At 47.5% G+C, this 21780-nt stretch overlaps 1 pseudogene; it reads right to left on the bottom strand.

Moving 5' to 3' along the window:
- Positions 1 to 1949: 1949 nt before the first annotated feature.
- LOC148161565 (histo-blood group ABO system transferase-like) lies at positions 1950 to 12171 on the bottom strand (annotated as a pseudogene).
- Positions 12172 to 21780: the final 9609 nt, after the last annotated feature.

Raw genomic sequence — 21780 nt, 5'->3', positions numbered from 1 at the left:
CAGAGGACAGTTGTACAATGCAAAGAATGGAAGACCCATGCTTAGCGCTTCCTCTAGAAAAATCTAGTCCTGAAAAGTAATGAAAAGTAAGTATATCCTAGACTTCATGCAATGTGAGTTCTACTGGCAGGTACCTACTGATTCCTTGAAACAACAAAGAGTAAATTATCCAGTGTCGACTGCGGTGTTGTGACCCAACTTTTCGGACCAAATGATAGCGTTTCAGGCAACATCTCCAGGGCCTCTGAGTTTTCCATGGGTCTCTGCGATTCGCTGATCCTTCCATCAGCCTCTTTGGGAAGTCCTGTCCTGTCGTCTTCCTTGTCTCCTGCCTCTTCTGGGACCCTTCCATGACCTCCCCTCCAGGGCCTCCCCCTCCAGGACTCTCTGTGCTCCCTGGTCTGACACCCACATCCCACGCTGGGTCTTGTGAGCCCTGTGCTTTTTGCAAGGAATGTGTGCTCCTACTGGGGTCACTAGCCATCTCCCTTGCAGTGGCCTGCTTCTTCCTGCGCTACGTCTCCTCTGAGCAGTCTGTGAGGCCGGACTGTGCCCATGTCACGGGCACGGAAGCGAGAGTCCAGAAGGTCCAGACGACCTGCTCCCAGTCCCAGCGTGTGGAGCCTGGGTCAAGGATTGTCCATGAACAGAGGAAGACTTGGGCCCAGGGAGACTGAGGGAGGATGTGGCACAGTGAGCCTGCAGGAGGAGAGGGAGCACTGTGGGGACCTGGCGCTCAGGCCTGCTGGGAGACCACATCTCACCCACACCAGTTCTGTCCCCAGGGCTGGAGGTTGTCAGGGTAGCCACCCTCCGAGGTTGCAGGCTGACACTGACGAGAGGGGAGTAGGTGCACCTGGTGCAAGAGAGAATCCTCAAGCAGAGAGGAGGGGGCAGGTGCTCCCACAGCAGCTAGAGGAACTCGGGGTAGCCACCCTCCCAGGCTGCAGGATGGCAATGGCTGGCAGGAGAGGAGGCACCTGGTGCAGGAGAGAGCCCTCAGGCAGAGAGGTGGGGGCAGGCTCTCCCCCAGCAGGAGGTGCACTGGGGCAGACTGAGAGGGCCTCCGTGGACAGCGGTGCCTGCAGCTGGTGTCTCCACACAGACCCCCTCCTCAGGCTCAGCACAAGCTTGTCTGGATGGCCTTTGTCCCCCAAATACGAAGTTTGGCCCAGGACCCTCCTCAAGCCCCGACTCCCAATCCTTTGACCTCAGGTCAAGTGACAAGAAATGCCCAATATTTTAGGTGGAGTTGGGTGCACAGGGACATTTGCTTTTCTGGCCCATGCTGTAACATTGCTGGCATTTTAAAGAACTCAGGGCTTTGATTCAAAATCGGTAGGATGCCGAGGACCCCAGTCGGCTTTCTGGAAACCTGCCTCTGGGCCTTGCAGCCCTCCCATCCCACCAGTTCTGCTCAGAATCCCTCCAGGCCACAGACCCACAGTCTTGGCTCTTCAGATGGCCCGGAAGATGCAACTTCAAAAAACGATCCCGGTGGGGCAGCAGGACACACTATGGATTCCATCAAATCCGCCTCCCACAATCTGAGGGTACTGCTGGACGAGCTGTCTGAAAACAGGCATGTCAGGGTTCCAGGAAGATACCAGAGGCACAGGAGTAACTGAGGAGCACCTGAAGGTCAGGTAGGGGCAGTCAGAGCTTCCAGACCCTTCTTCCCTAAAGCTCTTCATTAACTATCCTTTCTTACTGTGATTCTGTTTGGTTTCTCTTTGCCCCAACTGTTATCCATTGCCTTAGGCAGCAGAGACTCATGTATGCCTTTAAATGTTTTGGACATTGAATGTCCTCCAGTAGCCACTTCACTGCTGGGAGAGTTGGTAGCAAGCAAGAAATCCCAGAGGACTCCAAGGGTCTGGACTTGGTGTTTCCCTCTCCTGAGATGGGGACACCTGTGGGAGGTGCAGTTGGTCAGCTGGGGGAGGGGGTCAGGCACCTGAAGTGGACAGATGGGGTATGGGTGAGGCCCGAGGCCCCCAGGGTATGTGCCTGGCATCCGGACTGAACAGGTCTTCAAAGCTGCAGACTGGCTGGGATCATCTTCAGGCTGAGGAAGAAGGTGAGGGGAGTAGAGGGGACTGAGGAGGTTCGGCTTAGACAGGAGAGCGCTGAGGCACACTTTTGGGGGAAAAATGGGTCAGGTTCAGACTCACAGGGACAGACCTTGAGGCCATTATGCCACGTGAAATAAGCCAGTCCCAAAAGGACCGACACCGGAGGACCCCACTTGTGAGGGATGGAGAGCACTCCCGTTCACAGAGGTCGAAGGAGCTGCTGGGTGCCATGGCTGGGGAAGGGGAAAGGGGGTTAGTGTCTCGTGGGTAGAGTTTCAGTTTGGGATGATGAAAATGTTGTGGCGATGGATGGAGGTAGCCGGTGCAGAACAGGGAATATACTTATTACCACTGAAACACGCTTCATGGTATCAGCTGTATGTCCATTATAGCACAATACAAAAGAAGTGAGTCAGGAAGTCGGGGCCATCGCGAGTCCCTGGAGGGCCCAGGAGCAGGGAGCCTGTATCTTAGTTCTTGCTCTCATGCTCTGCCCCTTGTTGGGTGACTGAGCTCAGTAAGTGCTTGCTAAGACACAGTGCAGGCAGCTGGTCCAGAGAAAGTGCACAAGTGTAAACCCACTGGTTAGCACTGAGGAATCCCAAAGGGATGCGCATCCAGACAGAGCGAGTGCCCACATTTCACAAACACCAGCACAGAAATAGCCATTTAAAACAAAGGCAGGGGGGCGGAGCAAAATGGCGGAGGAGTAGGAGACCTAGATTTCGTCTGGTCTCAGGAATTCAGCTGAATAGGGATCAAACCATTCTGAACACCTACGAACTCAACAGGAGATCGAACAGGAGAGTAGCAACAACTCTCTGAACAGAGAAACGACCACTTACTGGAAGGTAGGACGTGCAGAGAAGTGAATCCGAGGCGATATTCGGGAGGATAGACGGCGGGGGAGGGGCCTCTGCCGGCGGCTTCTGGCAAGTGATAGAGCCGCGGAGCACAAAATTGGACCTTTTAGAAGTTGGCTCCGCGGAGGGACGTCGCTGCAGTGGCTAAGTGGGGGGTGGAATCCTCCCGGGACAGTGTGGTCTCAGGACCCTTGGGGTCACAGAGAGACCGGGGGTGCCTGAGTGCGCCAGAGCTCCCAGGTATCAGAGCGGGGAAGCTGGCTGCAGAGACGGAGCAGAGTCGCGGGCTCTCAGCTCGGGGTTGCCATAAACTGTGATCTGCGGCCCAGTCGGGGCACGGCTCCCCCAGCAGGGACCCAACAAGCAGCAGATCCGGGGAGACTCCCCTTCCTTCCCGGGGAGGAGCGGTGCGGGAACGCACTGCAGGGATCTGCTGGGTTTGGAGACTCCACGCGGGGTCGGGTGCCAGAGATAGCAACGCTCGATCACAGGCCGGGTGAGCACGGAGTGCGGCCGGAGACCGGGGATACGGAAGTGACTGCTTTTCTCTGGGGGCACACTGAGGAGCGGGGCCCCGAGTTCTCAGCTCTTCCGAGTGGAGATTGGGAGGCCACCATTTCTGCCCTGGTCCTCCAAATCTGTACCGAGAGCTTGCAGGGAACAAAAGCTCCTGAGAGCAAACCGGAGCAGCTTCCTTAGCCCGGACCGACAAGGGCGGGGCAATTCCGCCTCCGGCAAAGACATTTGGAAACCACAGCAACAGGCCCCTCCCCCAGAAGATCAGCACAAACAGCCAGCAAGCCAAGACCAAGTTGATCGATCAAGGAGAATAGGAGAACTCCAGCGCTAGGGGAATACTGCACATAGATTCATGGCTTTTTTTTTTTTTTTACCATGATTCATTATTTCATCAAAGTTAATTTTTGTTGACTGTTTTTCTTTATTTTTCTTTTTCCCTTTTTCAACCAACATCTTATAAATCCCTTTTTTTAAAGAAAAAAAAACATTTTTTATTTTTCATTTTTAGAGTCATATTTTATCCCTTCATAGTAGTTACCCTTATTTTTGGCATATATGTATAAGTTCTCTCTTTAAAATTTTGAGGTACAGTTTCTTCTAACAGATCAAAATATACCCTAAATCACTAGTGTATGGCTTTGTTCTAGTCTCCTGCCTGATCACATTCTCTGCCTTTTTCCTTTTTTTTTTCTTAAATCTTCTTTCTTTTTTCAAACAACTTATCTTACCAAGTCCTTTTATAAAATCTTTTATAATTTTCATCTTTACAGTCATCTTCCATCCCTTCATTCTATCAACCCTTATTTTGTACATATATGTCTTTCTTCCTTTAAAATTTTAGAAGGCACTTTTTTCTAACAGACCAAAATACGCCCAAAATCTAGTGTGTGGCACTGATCTATGCACTAGCCTGATCATATTTGATCATATTCTGCCTTTTTTGTATTGTTTTGTTTTTGTTTTTATCTTTCTTTTTCTTTTTTTTCTTTTTCTCTTTCTTTTTTCTTTCTTTTCCTTTCTTTTCCCCTGGTTTCAGGTCTTTTCTGATTTGTATACAGTATATTTGCTGGGGACGTTGTAAACCTGTTAGCATTTTGTTCTCTCATTCATCTATTCTCCTCTGGACAAAATGACAAGACGAACGAAATCACCTCAGCAAAAAGAACAAGACGTAGTACCGTCAGCCAGGGACCTACTCAATACGGCCATAGTACGATGTCGGACCTAGAGTTCAGAATCATGACTTTAAGGATACTAGCTGGGCTTGAAAAGAGCGTGGAAGTTATTAGAGAAACCCTTTCTGGAGAAATAAAAGAACTAAAATCTAACCAAATCGAAATTAAAAAGGCTATTGATGAGGTGTAATCAAAAATGGGGGCACTAAATGCTAGGATAAATGAGGCAGAAGAGAGAATCAGCGATATAGAAGACCAAATGATGGAAAATAAAGAGGCTGAGAAAAAGAGAGAGAAACAACTACAGGATCACGAGGGCAGAATTCGAGAGATAAGTGATACGATAAGACGAAACAACATTAGAATAATTGGGATCCCAGAAGAAGAAGAGAGAGAGAGAGGGGCAGAAGGTATATTGGAGCAAATTATAGCAGAGAACTTCCCTAATGTGAGGAAGGAAAGAGGCATTAAAATCCAGGAGGCACAGAGAACCCCTCTCAAAATCAATAATAATAGGTCAACACCCCGACATCTAATAGTAAAACTTACGAGTCTCAGAGACAAAGAGAAAATCCTGAAAGCAGCTTGGGAGAAGAGATATGTAACCTACAATGGTAGAAACATTAGATTGGCAACAGACCTATCCACAGAGACCTGGCAGGCCAGAAAGGACTGGCAAGATATCTTCAGAGCACTAAACGAGAAAAATATGCAGCCAAGAATACTATATCCAGCTAGGCTATCATTGAAAATAGAAGGAGCCATAAAAATCTTCCAGAACAAACAAAAACTAAAGGAATTTGCAAACACGAAACCAGCCCTCCAAGAAATATTGAGAGGGGTCCTCTAAGCAAAGAGAGAACCTAAAAGCAGCAAAGAGCAGAAACGAACACAGACAACAGACAGTTAACAGTCACCTTACAGGTAATACAATGGCACTAAATTCATACCTTTCAATAGTTACCCTGAATGTAAATGGGCTAAATGCCCCAATCAAAAGACACAGGCTATCAGATTGGATTAAAAAACAAGACCCATCCATATGCTGTCTGCAAGAGACTCATTTTAGACCCAAAGACACCCCCAGATTGAAAATGGTAAAACCATTTACCATGCTAATGGACACCAAAAGAAAGCTGGGGTGGCAATCCTTATATCAGACAAACTAGATTTTAAAACAAAGACTGTAATAAGAGATGAGGAAGGACACTATATCATACTTAAAGCGTCTATCCAACAAAAAGATCTAACAATTGTAAATATCTATGCCCCAAACATGGGAGCAGCCAATTATATAAGGCAATTAATAACAAAAGCAAAGAAACACATTGACAACAATACATAATAGTGGGGGACTTTAACACCCCCCTGACTGAAATGGACAGATCCTCTAAGCAAAAGATCAACAAGGAAATAAAGACTTTAAATGACACAATGGACCAAATGGACTTCACAGACATATTCTGAACATTCCATCCCAAGCAACGGAATACACATTCTTCTCTAGTGCCCATGGCACATTCTCCAGAATTGATCACATCCAAGGTCACAAATCAGGTCTCAACCGGTACCAAAAGATTGGGATCATTCCCTGCATATTTTCAGACCACAATGCTTTGAAACTAGAACTCAACCACAAGAGGAAAGTTGGAAAGAACTCAAATACGTGGAGGCTAAAGAGCATCCTACTAAAGAATGAATGGGTCAACCAAGAAATTAAAGAAGAATTAAAAAAATTCATGGAAACCAATGAAAATGAAAACACAACTGTCCAAAATCTTTGGGATACAGCAAAGGCAGTCCTGAGAGGAAAGTATATAGCAATACAAGCCTTTCTCAAGAAACAAGAAAGGTTTCAAATACACAACCTAACCCTACACCTAAAGGAGCTGGAGAAAGAACAGCAAATAAAGCCTAAACCCAGCAGGAGAAGAGAAATCATAAAGATCAGAGCAGAAATCAATGAACTAGAAACCAAAAGAACAGTAGAACAGATCAACGAAACTAGGAGCTGGTTCTTTGAAACAATTAACAAGATTGATAAACCCCTGGCCAGACTGATCAAAAAGAAGAGAAATGACCCAAATCAACAAAATCATGAATGAAACAGGAGAGATCACATCAACACCAAAAAATACAAACAATTATAAGAACATATTATGAGCAACACTATGCCAGCAAATTAGATAACCTGGAAGAAATGGGTGCATTCCTAGAGATGTATCAACTACCAAAATTGAACCAGGAAGAAATAGAAAACCTTAACAGACCTATAACCACTAAGGAAATTGAAACAGTCATCAAAAATCTCCCAAGAAACAAAAGCCCAGGGCCTGATGGCTTCCCAGGGGAATTCTATCAGACATTTCAAGAAGAATTAATACCTATTCTCCTGTAACTGTTCCAAAAAATAGAAATGGAAGGGACACTTCCAAACTTATTTTATGAGGCCAGCATTACCTTGATCCCAAAACCAGACAAAGACCCCATCAAAAAAGAGAATTACAGACCAATATCCTTGATGAACATGGATGCAAAAATTCTCACCAAAATACTAGCCAATAGGATCCAACAGTACATTAAAAGGATTATTCACCACGACCAAGTGGGATTTATTCCTGGGCTGCAAGCCTGGTTCAACATCCGCAAATCAATCAACGTGATACAATACATTAACAAAAGAAAGAGCAAGAATCATATGATCCTCTCAATAGATGCAGAAAAAGCATCTGACAAAGTACAACATCCTTTTTTGATCAAAACTCTTCAGAGTATAGGGATAGAGGGTACATACCTCAATATCATAAAAGCCATCTATGAAAAACCTACAGCGAATATCATTCTCAATGGAGAAAGGCTGAGAGCTTTTCCCCTAAGGTCAGGGACGCGGCAGGGATGTCCACTCTCACCACTGCTATTCAACGTAGTATTAGAAGTCCTAGCCACAGCAATCAGACAACAAAAAGAAATCAAAGGCATCCAAATCGGCAAAGAGGAAGTCAAACTCTCACTCTTTGCAGATGATATGATACTGTATGTGGAAAACCCAAAAGACTCCACCCCAAAACTGCTAGAACTCATACAGGAATTCAGTCAAGTAGCAGGATATAAAATCAATGCACAGAAATCAGTGGCATTCCTATACACCAACAACAAGACAGAAGAGAGACAAATCAAGGAGTCTATCCCATTTACAATTGCACCCAAAACCATTAGATACCTAGGAATAAATCTAACCAAAGAGGCAAAGGATCTGTACTCAGAAAACTATAAAATACTCAGGAAAGAAATTGAAGAAGACACAAAGAAATGGAAAAACGTTCCATGCTCATGGATTGGGAGAATCAACATTATGAAGATGTCAATGCTACCTAGAGCAATCTACACATTCAATGCAATCCCCATCAAAATACCACCCACTTTTTTCAAAGAAATGGAACAAATAATCCTAAAATTTGTATGGAACCAGAAGAGACCCCGAATAGCCAGAGGAATACTGAAAAAGAAAAGCAAAGCTGGCGGCATCACAATTCCGGACTTCCAGCTCTATTACAAAGCTGTCATCATCAAGACAGTATGGTACTGGCACAAAAACAGACACATAGATCAATGGAACAGAATCGAGAGCCCAGAAATGGACCCTCAACTCTATGGTCAACTTATCTTTGACAAACCAGGAAAGAATGTCCAGTGGAAAAAAGACAGTCTCTTCAACAAGTGGTGTTGGGAAAATTGGACAGCCACATGCAGAAGAATGAAACTGGACCATTTCCTTACACCACACACAAAAATAGACTCCAAATGCTTGAAAGACCTAAACGTGAGACAGGAGTCCATCCAAATCCTAAAGGAGAACACAGGTAGCAACCTTTTCGACCTTAGCCGCAGCAACTTCTTCCTAGAAACATCGCCAAAGGCACGGGAAGCCAGGGCCAAAATGAACTTTTGGGATTTCATCAAGATAAAAAGCTTTTGCACAGCAAAAGAATCAGTCCACAAAACCAAAAGACAACCGACAGGATGGGAGAAAATATTTGCAAATGACATATCAGATAAAGGGCTAGTATCCAAAATCTATAAAGAACTTATCAAACTCAACACCCAAAGAACAAATAATCCAATCAAGAAATGGGCAGAAGACATGAACAGACATTTCTCCAAAGAAGACATCCAAATGGCCAACAGGCACATGAAAAAGTGCTCAACATCGCTTGGCATCAGGGAAATCCAAATCAAAACCTCAATGAGATACCACCTCACACCCGTCAGAATGGCTAAAATTAACAAGTCAGGGAACGACAGGTGTTGGCGGGGATGTGGAGAAAGGGGAACCCTCCTACACTGTTGGTGGGAATGCAAGCTTGTGCAACCACTCTGGAAAACAGTATGGAGGTTCCTCAAACAGTTGAAATTAGAGCTACCGTTCGATCCAGGAATTGCACTACTGGGTATTTACCACAAAGATACAAATGTAGGGACCCAAAGGGGTACGTGTACCCCAATGTTTATAGCAGCAATGTCCACCATAGCCAAACTGTAGAAAGAGCCAAGATGCCCATCGACAGATGAATGGATAAAGAAGAAGTGGTATATATACACAATGGAATATTATGCAGCCATCAAAAGGAATGAGATCTTGCCATTTGCAACGACGTGGATGGAACTGGAGGGTGTTATGCTGAGTGAAATAAGTCAATCAGAGAAAGACATGTATCACATGACCTCACTGATATGAGGAATTCTTAATCTCAGGAAACAAACGGAGTGTTGCTGGAATGGTGGGGGGTGGGAGGGATGGGGTGGCTGGGTGATAGACATTGGGGAGGGTATGTGCTATGGTGAGCGCTGTGAATTGTGCAAGACTGTTGAATCACAGATCTGTACTTCTGAAACAACGCAACATATTTTAAGAAAAAAGAAAAAGAACAAGATAACAGGAGAGGAAGAATGAAGGGGAGTAAGTCAGAGGGGGAGAGGAACCATGTGAGATGATGGACTCTGAAAAACAAACTGAGGTTTCTAGAGGGGAGGAGGGTAGGGGGATGGGTTAGCCTGGTGATGGGTAGTAAAGAGGGCACATTCTGCATGGAGCACTGGGTGTTATGAACAAACAATGAATCATGGAACACTGAACCAAAAACTAATGATGTAATATATGGTGATTAACATAACAATAAAAAAAATAAAATAAAACCAAGGCAGGAACCTTATATAGCCCAGAGGGCTCCATGCTCCTGGAGGCCGAGCTAGTGACCACGGCCAAGGCCTCTGGTGGTGAGGGCACTGGGGGTCTGAGAGGTGGCTCGGCGCACCCTTGACCCTGAAGCCCCATGGTCGCGGTGAGGTGTAAGGACTGGGAGGGAAGACCCGGCCAGCGCCCGTTCTGGCTCCATGGCTGCTACAGGGCTGCTCCCAGCCCCAACAGGAGATGTCTGTTTAGAACCACGGAGAAAGCATTTTCCTTCAATTGTTCTTTTTAAGATGGTTGCTCAGCTTTGACACAGAAAAACATCCGACATAAAACTGGAGCCGTTCAGAGCTGTAAAGGACCCGGAAATGATCAAAATGTAGTGACCACAAAGAGAGGAACTTGTGCCCCCAGGCAGGCCTCCTGTGCGCAGGGCTGGTTGGGGCGCTGGCGTGCCCGTGCAAGCAGTGCTGGGCTCCACAGTTTCCCTCAAGGGGACAGAAGTAGGAATCTGCTCTGACCGGTCCGCTCAAGGCAGCACCCCCTGATGGAGACGGGGGCAGCCCCTCGTGAGTTCCAGATGTCTTGGTGATTCTTGGGCACAGCCACAAATCTCAGCTTCTCCATGACAGGGGCCAGCCCATCAGCTGCGGATCTCACAGGCCCTTCAGGGGACAGCCCAATACCGCAGGTCCCACAGCTCCTCCGGGGACAGCCCCTCATGAGTTCTGGGTGTCCTGTTGATTCTTGGGCACAGCCATGGATCTCAGCTTCTTCATGACCCGGGGAATGATGGGGGGGGCAGCTCAGCAGCCGTGGGTCCCACAGGTCCTCTGGGGACAGCACCTTGGTGGCCCTGTGGCCCAGCAGGTACCTGTTCAGGTGGTTCTTATCGGGCCACACAGCCTCAATCCCATTGGCCCAGTTGACCACCATCGCCTGGTGACAGGCCGAGGTCAGTCGGGGAAAGTGCACCACCAATTCCCCAAAAAAGGCCCCCATGTAGTAAAAGTTGCCCTGTTACCTGGGAATGTGGGTCTGGGACTGTGGCCAGCGCTCGTAGCTAAAGTCCTCATGGGCTGCCCAGTAGAAACCGAGCTGTGGGGTGCCAAAGAGGGGGGACAGGATCTCCATGCCCACATGGTCCCAGAACTTCATTCCTGCATCCACGTGCACGCGAGGTCATCCTCGTCACAGAGGAAGCGCTGCTCGCAGAAGCGGCTGATCATCGCTATGTGCCGCATGAACACATCCTGCCAGAGCAGGATGCCGCGAACCTCGACGACCACCATCCTCCAGCCCTCCCAGAGTGGCACAAGGGGCACAGCAACCAGCTGATCGGTGAAGATGTAGTAAGTGACCCTGTGTCCACCATGAGGACGACCACCCTACGGCCTACATAGAGGGGCACACGGGGCCCAGCAGCTGGCTGATTGGTGAAAACCTAGAAGGTGACCCCACGCCCCTCCATGTAGTGCTTCTCTGCTGTCTGAAGGAACGGCTCCAGGAAGACCATGCATCCACAGGGGCAGTGAACAGGGCAGGAAAATGGTTACTGCCAGAGGCTGGCAGCAGGACCCCAGAGTTGGGGGCCATGGACGTGTGCACCTTCTTCAAGGGGGCAGGCCCTGGGCTGCTTTAAGCAACAGTCACCTCCTGACCTTCCTGAGGGAATCTGCCAGCAGGACCTCCCCAATGTCTGTTCCCAGAGATGGGGGCCATCAGCAGCCTTTCTTCCAAAGGGGAGCCTGAGGCTTCAGAGGCTGGAAACCCATGCAACCCCACAGTCAGCATGCGGGAGCCAGGAACACTCCCCCTGTGCTGAGCTCCTGGGCAAACCCTGCAGGTGCCCTCCACTGGCCGCCCCCCCTGCAGATCCCATCCCCACCTTCCAGGAAGGAAACACCTTTGGGCACAGCCCTCATTTCTATGTCTTCAGAGCGGCTAGAATCAGCAGGGCCGGCCACCCATCCCACTTTGCTCTGAGTGGGCTGCCGCTGGCCCCCACAGACCTGTCTCCACTTCCTGTAGGGTCCTCCCTGGAAGGCTACTGGGCATCCTGCTGACATGGTGCTCAGTAAGCCACTGGTATTCCTAGGAGGGGTCACCCTCAAACTCTGCCACATCAGGAATCAGGTCCACCCCGTGGACAGGGAAGGCAAAAGATGACACCAGGAAGAAGAGGGGGCTTGCTTAGGCCCCAGGCTTGAATCCAAGGGTGTGAGCTTCCAGGTCCAGGTCTACATCTCCTCGGCCCCAAAAGGTTCAAAGTCTTGTCCAACCACGTCCCATGGCTTGTCCCCCTTTAAGGGTACTACCTGCTCCCCCTGTGAGGACAGCAGCTCCCCCATTATAGGCAAGTGTGCTGAGCCCCTCTGAGACTGATGTTTTTGCATAGGCGCTAAGGCTACTTCCCTGGGCCTGCCCCATACCCGGCAGGTTAGTAAATCGCTCACACAGGGAAGGAGGGCACTACATTAAAATAGGGGATAAGCACACTCAACCAGCAGACATGAGTCTGGTCACCAGAGGGCAAGTCCAGATCCAGCCAATGGGGGAACAAGTCAGATATGAAGCAGGGGGATAGAAGAGGGATCCTGGCAGAGGGCAGAGCAAAAGCAAAGGCTTGTAGTCAGGCCCAGGGTACATGTGGGACGACCACACACTTGGGTGGCCCACAGAAGGGTGGCTATGGTGGAAGAGGTGAGGCTGGAGAGGATGGGCAGGAGGGGAGCAGACCACAGAAAGGCCCAAAGGTTATGTTCTGAAAATATCACTCTAGTTACAGAGGAGAATGGGTTCTGTGCAGCAGAGGACAGGGAGAACCTAACCCTAACCCTAATCCCTAACGCCTAACCCTAACCACTATTACCAACCCCACAAAATCAGCAAAATACATTCCTGTACCTTTCTTAAAAGAGATGTAAGAAGCTAGATCAGAAGAATTGCAAAACCAAGAGCTCATAAATAGACTGTGCACCCTAAGCAAGTGGCTCTGCACAAACATCTCAAAGGTTATTCAATAGAGTGAAACAAGCAATGTTATACAGCACAATGAATTTTTAATAAATCATGTGGCCATATTAATTGATGCAGAAAATGTTCTAACCAAAGTCCAAAGTCTGTTGCTGATATAAATACTCACGAAAGCAGGAGTAAGGAGTAATTTTCTCATTAAATCTCTAGCAAACACCATGCTTAAGTCTGAAGGTGGACAGCTCTACTCTGAAATCAGGAACAAGGACAGGTTGCTGGTTTTCACCTGTTGCTCAATGTTGTACTGAAAATTCTACCCAGAAGGATAAGCCAAGAAAGAAGGCATCCACATGTGAAAGGAAACACTAGAACTCTGTCTAATCAGAGACCAGGGATAACATCATCTTGCATAGAGCTTCCTAAATAATCAACAAAAATGATTACAGCCAGTTACCTAATTCAGCACAGTTACAGGACAAAATATCAATACACAAAAATCTCTCTTATTTTATACACTAGCAATGAATCATCCAAAAAGGAATTTAAGAAAACAATTCCATTTTAGGGAACATCAACATTAACAAATTTTTAGGTATAGAAGTCATCAAGGTGCACATCTTGTACACTGAATGTTACAAAAATTGCTGAAAGAAAGTAAGGGAAACCTAAATAATTCTGAAGACACCCCATGGTGAGGAAAAGACATGCTATTGATAAGATGGCAGTAGAACACAAGGCGATGTGGAAATTCAATGTGTTCCCAACAAAATTCACAAAGGCCTTTGGGAAGAAATGCACAAGCTAATCCTAACAGTCATATGGAATTTCAAGGGACCACAAGATAGCCAGAACAATCTTGAAAAAGATAATCAAAGGTGAAAGGTCATACTTCCAAAGTTCAAATCTAATAAAAAAGCAATAGTCAAGAAAACGTTGTGATACTGTTGTAAAGGTATGCATTCACCCTGAAGCAAATAATACATTATATGTTAATTAATTGAATTAAAATTTTTTTAAATAAATAAAATAACAATTTTTATTGTTCTGCATACCCTTTTAAAAAGGTATGCATACAGATCAGTGGGATTTAACTGAGACCAGAAATAAACCCCTTCTTCTATGGTCCACTGAATTTTGACAAGGGTGGACAACATTACATTGGGGGACAATTGGTTATCCATGTGCAGAGGAATGAAACTGGACCCTTGCGTCATTCCACATAGAAACGTTAGCTCAAAATAAGTAAAGGCTTAAATGTAAGAGGTAAAATTATAAACTCTAGAAGAAATAAATGGGGATAAATCTTCATAACCTTGGATTTAGCAATGCTTTTAGCTCTGACACCAAAGCATAAGAAAAGAAAGAAAAAATAGATAAAATAATATCCTCAAAATTAAAAATCTCTTCAGCACGCCCGGCTGGCTCAGTCAGTTAACCATCTAACTTAATTTTGGCTCAGATCATGATCTCAAGGTCATGATATCAAGCCCCATGTCAGGGTAGGGCCTGCTTGAAAGTCTCTCTCCCTCTCCCTCTGCCCCCGACCGCTCGCACACTCTCTCTCCCTCACTATTAAAACAAATGTTGGAAAAAATTAAAAATCTTGGTACATCAGAAGTGACTATCCTGAAAGTGAAAAGACAGCCCCCAGAAGGAAATATTTGTACATTATGTATCTAGTAAGCGTCTGTTGTCCAGAAGATGTAAAGAGCTTTTATAACACCTCAACAAAAAGACAACCTAATTTTAAAATAGACAAAGGACTTGGATAGACCCTTCTCCAGAGAAATCACGGGGAGTTGGGTGTTTAATGCACACAGGGTCTCCCTCGGGGAGAAGGAACATGTTCTGGAGAATGAGGTACAACCGTGGGAACTCAGCTAAGGCCAGAGCATTGTGTACCTGAAATGTTTTAGGTGGTAAAGGTTATTTATGTTTAGTCACGGTGGAAAAGTGGATGAAGGACTGATGCATGTCACCACGTGGATGGACACTGAAAACAGCCCAAGTGACAGAAGCCAGACAGAAAATACCACTCAGATTAGCGCCGTCTGTAAATTGGCTCTAAATCCATCCTTAAATCCTTAAACCCATCAGGGTTGTGAAAATAAGGGAAACTCTCGGAGCAGTTCCAGAAAAAGAAAACTGGATCTGAATGGAAAAGGACATTTCGGATGTGGGGCAGGTGGTGGCAGTGGAAGTGGGTCTGTGGTCTGGGTTATAATGTGGAAGCTGTAATGATTTCCTCATTTACGGGTATGTGGTGGTTCCGCGGGACAGTGTCCCTGTTTGGGGTAACACGCCCTGAAGCACCCCGTGTGAAGTGGTAAATGTGGTAAGGAGACGACAGCTGGGTGTGAGTGGTGGAGATAAAGCGTATTTGCGCTGCGGTGACAGGTTGACCGCACTCTGAAATCACCGCAGAGTCCACGACTCTTCAAACCACCACGGCGGCACCAGGTCACAGAAGCAGAGACGACACCAGACTGTGACGGAGGCCGCGCCCTCCCAGATCCAGTTCACCCACCGCGGAGAGCCCTCAAGAGACTCGTGGGAGGATTCAATCAGCAGCCCCTGTGTCTTGGGTGCAGCAGAAGCAGTGGGATCTGGAATTCCCATTTTCCAACCCTCCCCCAAAACCTGGTTAGAACTGTGAAAATGGAAGAAGGGCACCTCAGGAACGTGGACTGGGGACGCCAGCAGGGAGGCCGGAGCGGGGAGCCCGCCGCTCAGGGTCAGGGACGGGAACGGCCGTCAGTCACAGGCCCGGGGTCGGAAGCCTCCACAGCAGACACCCGTCAGTCACAGGCCCCGGAGCGGAGGACGCAGGTGTCCGCTCCTCCAGGAACCCCACGCTCCCTGCAGCTCAGGGGGGCGAGCCGCCGTCACCGCGAAGCCTGCTTCTCTCCGGCGGACTTCCCGTCGGAACAGCGCCCCCCGCTGCCTCCTCCTTCTCCACGACATGCTGTTCCTCTCCGTCCTTTCTCGTCCGCGATGTGGCCGGAGCTGGCTTGTCCCGGACGGCAAGTCTCTGCTCTTCCCAAATAAACCCATTTTGCCGGTAAAACGACCGGCACTTTCAGTTTAAGGTCAACAGGACGGATAAACTCGGTAAGTTGGCCAGGAGCAAAACCGAGAGACAAAAATCCGGTGCATTTCCAGGCGCTCCTCACACACCGTCAGGACGAGACCCGCGGAGCACAGGCTCCTTCACAGCCGCATCGAGAAGAACCACACACCGAGGAGCACACGTCCCCAGGAGCCGACACACCTGCTCTCCGACCCCGTGAGACACGGACCGCGGACGTCGAGGGAGACTCGCCGGGAAGACGCCCCGCGCTCAGGGCAGAGCGGACGCTGCGAACATGTCTACTCTCCCCCCGCCGTCCGCCGAGTCCGCGCCGCCGCTACGGGCCTCCAGCGGGGTCTTCGCAGACACGGAACCCACAGCCCTGACGCGGGTGTGGACGCGGGGAGGAGCCGCGGGGCCGAGGCGGGGGAGCCGGAGCACAGCGGCGGGCGGCCGGCCCGGACCGCAGACCGCGGGAGCAGCCCCAGGAACCGACTCCGGGTGCGCGTGGACACGGACGCGGGGGCCGCCGAGTGGATCCGAGGCCGGAGAGCGGAGCCCCGACAGCCCCGCGCACGGCACCGCGGGGACCCCACGTCACCGCACACAGAGCCACGGACACCCCACGGTCTGCGCACCCGCCCTTCCTCCGCTGCGTCCCGTGAGCTCGGGCCCCCTCCGCGGTCCCCGCTCAGACGGCTTCTCCTCACCTTCTCCTCCCGCGGCGGGGCCTGAGGAGGCCGGGCTCCTGTCAGCGTGGACGCGGCCCCACGGCCCCCAGAGCGGGGCCTGAGGAGGCCGGGCTCCTGTCCTTGCGGACGCCGCCCCGTGTCCTCTAGAAGCCTCCACAGCGGGTCCTGAGGAGGCCGGGCTCCTGTCAGCGTGGACGCACCCCACGGCCCCCAGAAGCCTCCAGAGCGGGGCCTGAGGAGGCCGGGCTTCTGTCCTTGCGGACACCGCCCCGTGTCCTCTAGAAGCCTCCACAGCGAGTCCTGAGGAGGACGGGCTCCTGTCAGCGTGGACGCCGCCCCATGTCCTCTAGAAGCCTCCACAGTGGGTCCTGAGGAGGCCGGACTCCTGTCAGCGTGGATGGGCCCCACGGCCCCCAGAAGCCTCCAGAGCAGGTCCTGAGGAGGCCTGGCTTCTGTCAGCGCGGACGCGACCCCCAGAAGCCTCCACCTCAGGTTCTGAGGAGGTCTGCCCCTGTCACGACGGCTGCGCAGGCCAAGCTCTGGGCTCCTGGCGGGAGCTGGGGTCGTGCGCCCTCTGCAGGCGGGGGAGGCAGTGCAGGACAAGGTGAGCTCCCCGTTCAATGGAAGCACCTGCTCGCTCCCTGGGTCCAGCTGAAGCCATTAAATTCTGAAAATTCAAGCTGAATGGAGCCCAATATCCCCCCAACTTCTCCAAAAATAGCTAAGAAACAATTAATTGGAAACAATACGGAATGACAACAGTCCTGACTCAAAAAGTGCCCTGGTCCTGACTGAACATGATTCCGACCCAAACTTGATCTCAAGCTGGTCCTGACCCCAGCCCAAGACCCTAACCCTAGCCCCCAAACCCGAACAATGTTCACGATAATCACAAGGCAGAAACCGTGCAAATGTCCATCCATGGTGAATGCATAAACAAAGTGTGGTCAAGGGTTTGGTTCTGGGTTCAGGTTCAGGTTTGGGTCATAGTTCTAGATCAAGATTTGGGTTTAGGATCAGGGTGAGGGTGAGGGTTTTGGGTGAAGGTGAGGTTAATGGTTAGGATGAGAGCTTAGGTATTTAGGCTTATGATTTAGGGTTTAAGACTTAAGGCTTAGGGGATAAAGTTTAAGGTCACATTTGTGTTTGGGTTCTTGCTGGGGTTTGGGTTCAGGGCTCATGACTCAGAGTTCTGGTTCAGGGTTTGGGTTCGTGGTTCAGGGCTGGGATTCAGGACTTGGGTTCAGAGTTTGGGTATGGGGTTCAGTTTCAGGTTTGAGATTCAGGGTTCCAGTTTGGGGCTTAGGGTCACGTTAGCTTTTAGGGTTAAAGTTAAGGGTTAGAGTTCGGTTTAAGGATCACACGTGTTCTTTAGTTGTCATCATGGACACAAAATTTCTATCTGAAGTTTCTAAATCTGAACTCTATTTAGTCTGGATGTCAGGAGCTTGTTCAGAATTTAGGATCACAGTAAGAGTGCTTACCAACAGCATTCTGATCCTAGAGTCTCCCAGTCACCCAGAAGCTGCTTTTTTCTCGGTTGAAACATACCCTTTGCACAGGAGGGTGAGCTGGTGCCAAATCTGGGATGATTTCACAATGGCAGAGGTGTGAAACCAAATATTGTGGAAATGTTCATGGATAATGAAACAGGAGACAAATAATTTTTCCACTCCTGATTCTTCTACAATAACAGAGACCAAGTTCCCATTACAGTCTGATAATGTTCCCTAAGAAGGACTATGATACTCATTACCAATACCACAAAAAGGCCCCCTCCCCTGGTTTAAACTAAGAATCACAGGAGGATACTTCCTATTTTGTTCTCAAAAATACAATTTTATTCTTTCGATGTTCCAGTGTGCAATTTGTAGAGGCATTGCCAACATTTTCCGTTCTCAAACACTCATCCACACACGAATAAAATGCAGGCAACATTGTAATGCACTGCTCATTGGGGTACCAAGAAGAAGGAGGGCTATTAAAAGTAATAAAACTATATCTACTATTAAACTCAGAAAAAGCACTCTTTAGGGGCACTTAATGAGGATCCCTATCCATAGGAACTCACATCTCATCATATGGAACCCACTCATAAATATCATCAACAACAATAGCCTGCCGACCACTGTAGCCCCCCTGCCATTTCCCTATGGGATTGTAATGCATACTCAAACTGCTAGAGACAACGTCAACAGTAGAACAGGAATTGCCCACCCCCGAGGGACCAACTATTACAGTGACATAAAAAATTCCCACTCCCTCGGCATCATGATTCCGGACTTCCAGCTCCATTACAAAGCTGTCATCAACAAGACAGTATGGTACTGGCACAAAAACTGACACATAGATCAATGGAACAGAATAGAGAGCCCAGAAATGGACCCTCAACTCTATGGTCAACTTATCTTTGACAAAGCAGGAAAGAATGTCCAATGGAAAAAAGACAGTCTCTTCAACAAATGGTGTTGGGAAAATTGGACAGCCACATGCAGAAGAATGAAACTGGACCTTTTGCTTACACCACACACAAAAATAGACTCCAAATGGTTGGAATACCTAAGCATGAGACAGGAGTCCCTCAAAATCCTAATGGAGAAGACAGACAGCAACCTCTTCGAACTCAGCCACAGCAACTTCTTCCTAGAAACATCGCCAAAGGCAAGGGAAGCCAGGGCAAAAATGAACTATTGGGATTTCATCGAAATAAAAAGCTTTTGCAGAGCAAAAGAAACAGTCCACAAAACCAAAAGAAAACCGACAGAATGGGAGAAAATAGTTGCAAATGACATATCAGATAAAGGGCTAGTATCCAAAATCTATAAAGAACTTATCCAACTCAACACCCAAAGAACAAATAATCCAATCAAGAAATGGGCAGAAGACATGAACAGACATTTTTCCAAAGAAGACATCCAAATGGCCAACAGACACATGAAAAAGTGCTCAACATCACCGGCATCAGGGAAATCCAAATCAAAACCTCCATGAGTTACCACCTCACACCCATCAGAATGGCTAAAATTAACAAGTCAGGAAATGACAGATGTTGGCGGGGATGCGGAGAAAGGGGAACCCTCCTACACTGTCGGTGGGAATGCAAGCTGGTGCAACCAGTCTGGAAAACTGTATGGAGGTTCCTCAAACAATTGAAAATAGAGCTACCATACGATCCAGCAATTGCACTACTGGGTATTTACGCCAAAGATACAAATGTAGGAATCCGAAGGGGTATGTGCAGCAATGTCCACAATAGCCAACCTGTGGAAAGAGCCAAGATATCCATCGACAGATGAATGGATAAAGAAGATGTGGTATATATACACAATAGAATATTATACAGCCATCAAAAGGAATGAGATCTTGCCATTTGCAATGACGTGGATGGAAGGGAATGCTGTCATGCTGAGTGAAATAAGTCAATCAGAGAAAGACATGTGTCATATGATCTCACTGATATGAGGAATTCTTAATCTCAGGAAACAAACTGAGTGTTGCTGGAGTGGTGGCGGTGTGGGAGGGATGGGGTGGCTGGGTGATAGACTTTGGGGAAGGTATATGCTATGGTGAGCGCTGTGAATTGTACAAGACTGTTGAATCACAGATCTGTACCTCTGAAACAAATAATGCAATATATGTTAAGAAAAAAAAAAAGAAGAAGATAGCAGGAGGGGAAGGATGAAGGGGAGTAAATCGGAGGGGGAGATGAACCAATATTTTACTAAAGAAGAAATGAAAAAGCCACAAGCTATTCTGTTTGCCACAAATTCCGACACCAAAAAGGAAAACACGACCCAGTTGCATTTATCCATGTCCTGGCACCTCAACATCAGTTTTAGATATTTTCCTATATACTTTGTAAATGTCTTTAGTGCAAACAGCTCATTAATTTATGCAAATTAGGGAAACTGATTTATAATATCATCACCTTTAAAGGTATCTTCTATACACTTCTTCCCCCCGCCCCAAGACGCCCACCAGATCTGTCGCTCAGGTGAACGATGATACAATCAACTGTTTCAGGAGCCCAAAGCAATCAGTAATCTTAGCTTCTAAATATGCAGTGATCTCAAACTTCTACCAGTGTAAACAAAAAGACTCAAGTGATCAAAAATCACATCGTTGTGGCACCTGGGTGGCTTAATCCATTAAGCGTCTGCCTTCAGCTCAGGTCGTGATCCCAGGGTCCTGGGACCAAGAGCCCCATGTCGGTCTCCCCACTCAGCGGGGAGCCTGCTTCTCCCTCTGCCTCTGCTGCTCCCCCTGCTTGTGCTCTCTCTTTTTCTCAAATAAATAAATAAAATATTTAAATAAAAATCACATAGTTGAAGAAAAATGTATCAGTATGAAGATTTTTTAACTACAATTTTATTATGCCTTTCTTTCAAGCTACAAGCTCTCTTTAAAATGACATCAAATTACAGTGCATACACACCTATAACAGCTTAGACTTGCTTAGGAGCAAATCATTACATTAAAATAAATAACCTTCTAAATATTTCATAATTTAATTGGCTCTTAAATAGTTTTCCCAGGGGGAAAACAAGCATTCTGTGTTCTTTGAGTTGGATATATAAGTGAACTGCTATTTATTCATTTAAATCCCGAAGAAACCTAAAGACAAAAGTTTTTTTTTTTCTAATCAATACAGATATACATGATCATCATCATTAATACAGTGAAAGGATGAAATGGTATAAACAGTCAATCTCTCATAACTATGGTTGCAAAATAATCTAAATGGACAATGACTGACCCTGACAGTCATTTCAAGGAAAGAAGAACCTAAGTCAAGAAAATGTTGAAGAATATGTACTCTGACAAAGGAGTGAGAAGTATTAACACAAAAATGAGAACTATGGAATGAAAAAGTCATTTTACTTTGTCTTAAAAAAATGGAGGGTTGCCTGGGTGGCTTGGTTGTTAATCGTCTGCCTCCAGCTCAGGTCATGGTCCCAGAGTCCTGGGATTGAGCCCCACATCTGGCTCCCTGCTCCGCGGGAAGCCTGCTTCTCCCTCTCCCACTCCCCCAGCTTGTGTTCCTTCTCTTGCTTTGTCTCTCTCTGGCAAATAAATAAAATCTTTAAAAAAATATATATGGACAAAACTTGGAAGAAGGAGGGAACCTAGACTATTTAGAATTGATGTAGATCTATACCAACATGGACAGTGGTACAATGATTTGTTCTTTTTTTTTCTTAAAGAATTTATTTATTTATTTG

Source organism: Eumetopias jubatus, unplaced genomic scaffold (genome assembly GCF_037043125.1).
Source record: "Eumetopias jubatus isolate StellerSeaLion01/CBP00866 unplaced genomic scaffold, mEumJub1_p1.0 scaffold_149, whole genome shotgun sequence".
In the NCBI taxonomy this organism is placed as follows: domain Eukaryota; kingdom Metazoa; phylum Chordata; class Mammalia; order Carnivora; family Otariidae; genus Eumetopias; species Eumetopias jubatus.
The sequence above is the reverse complement of the archived record's forward strand: the minus strand, read 5'-3'. Positions and strand labels throughout refer to the sequence as shown.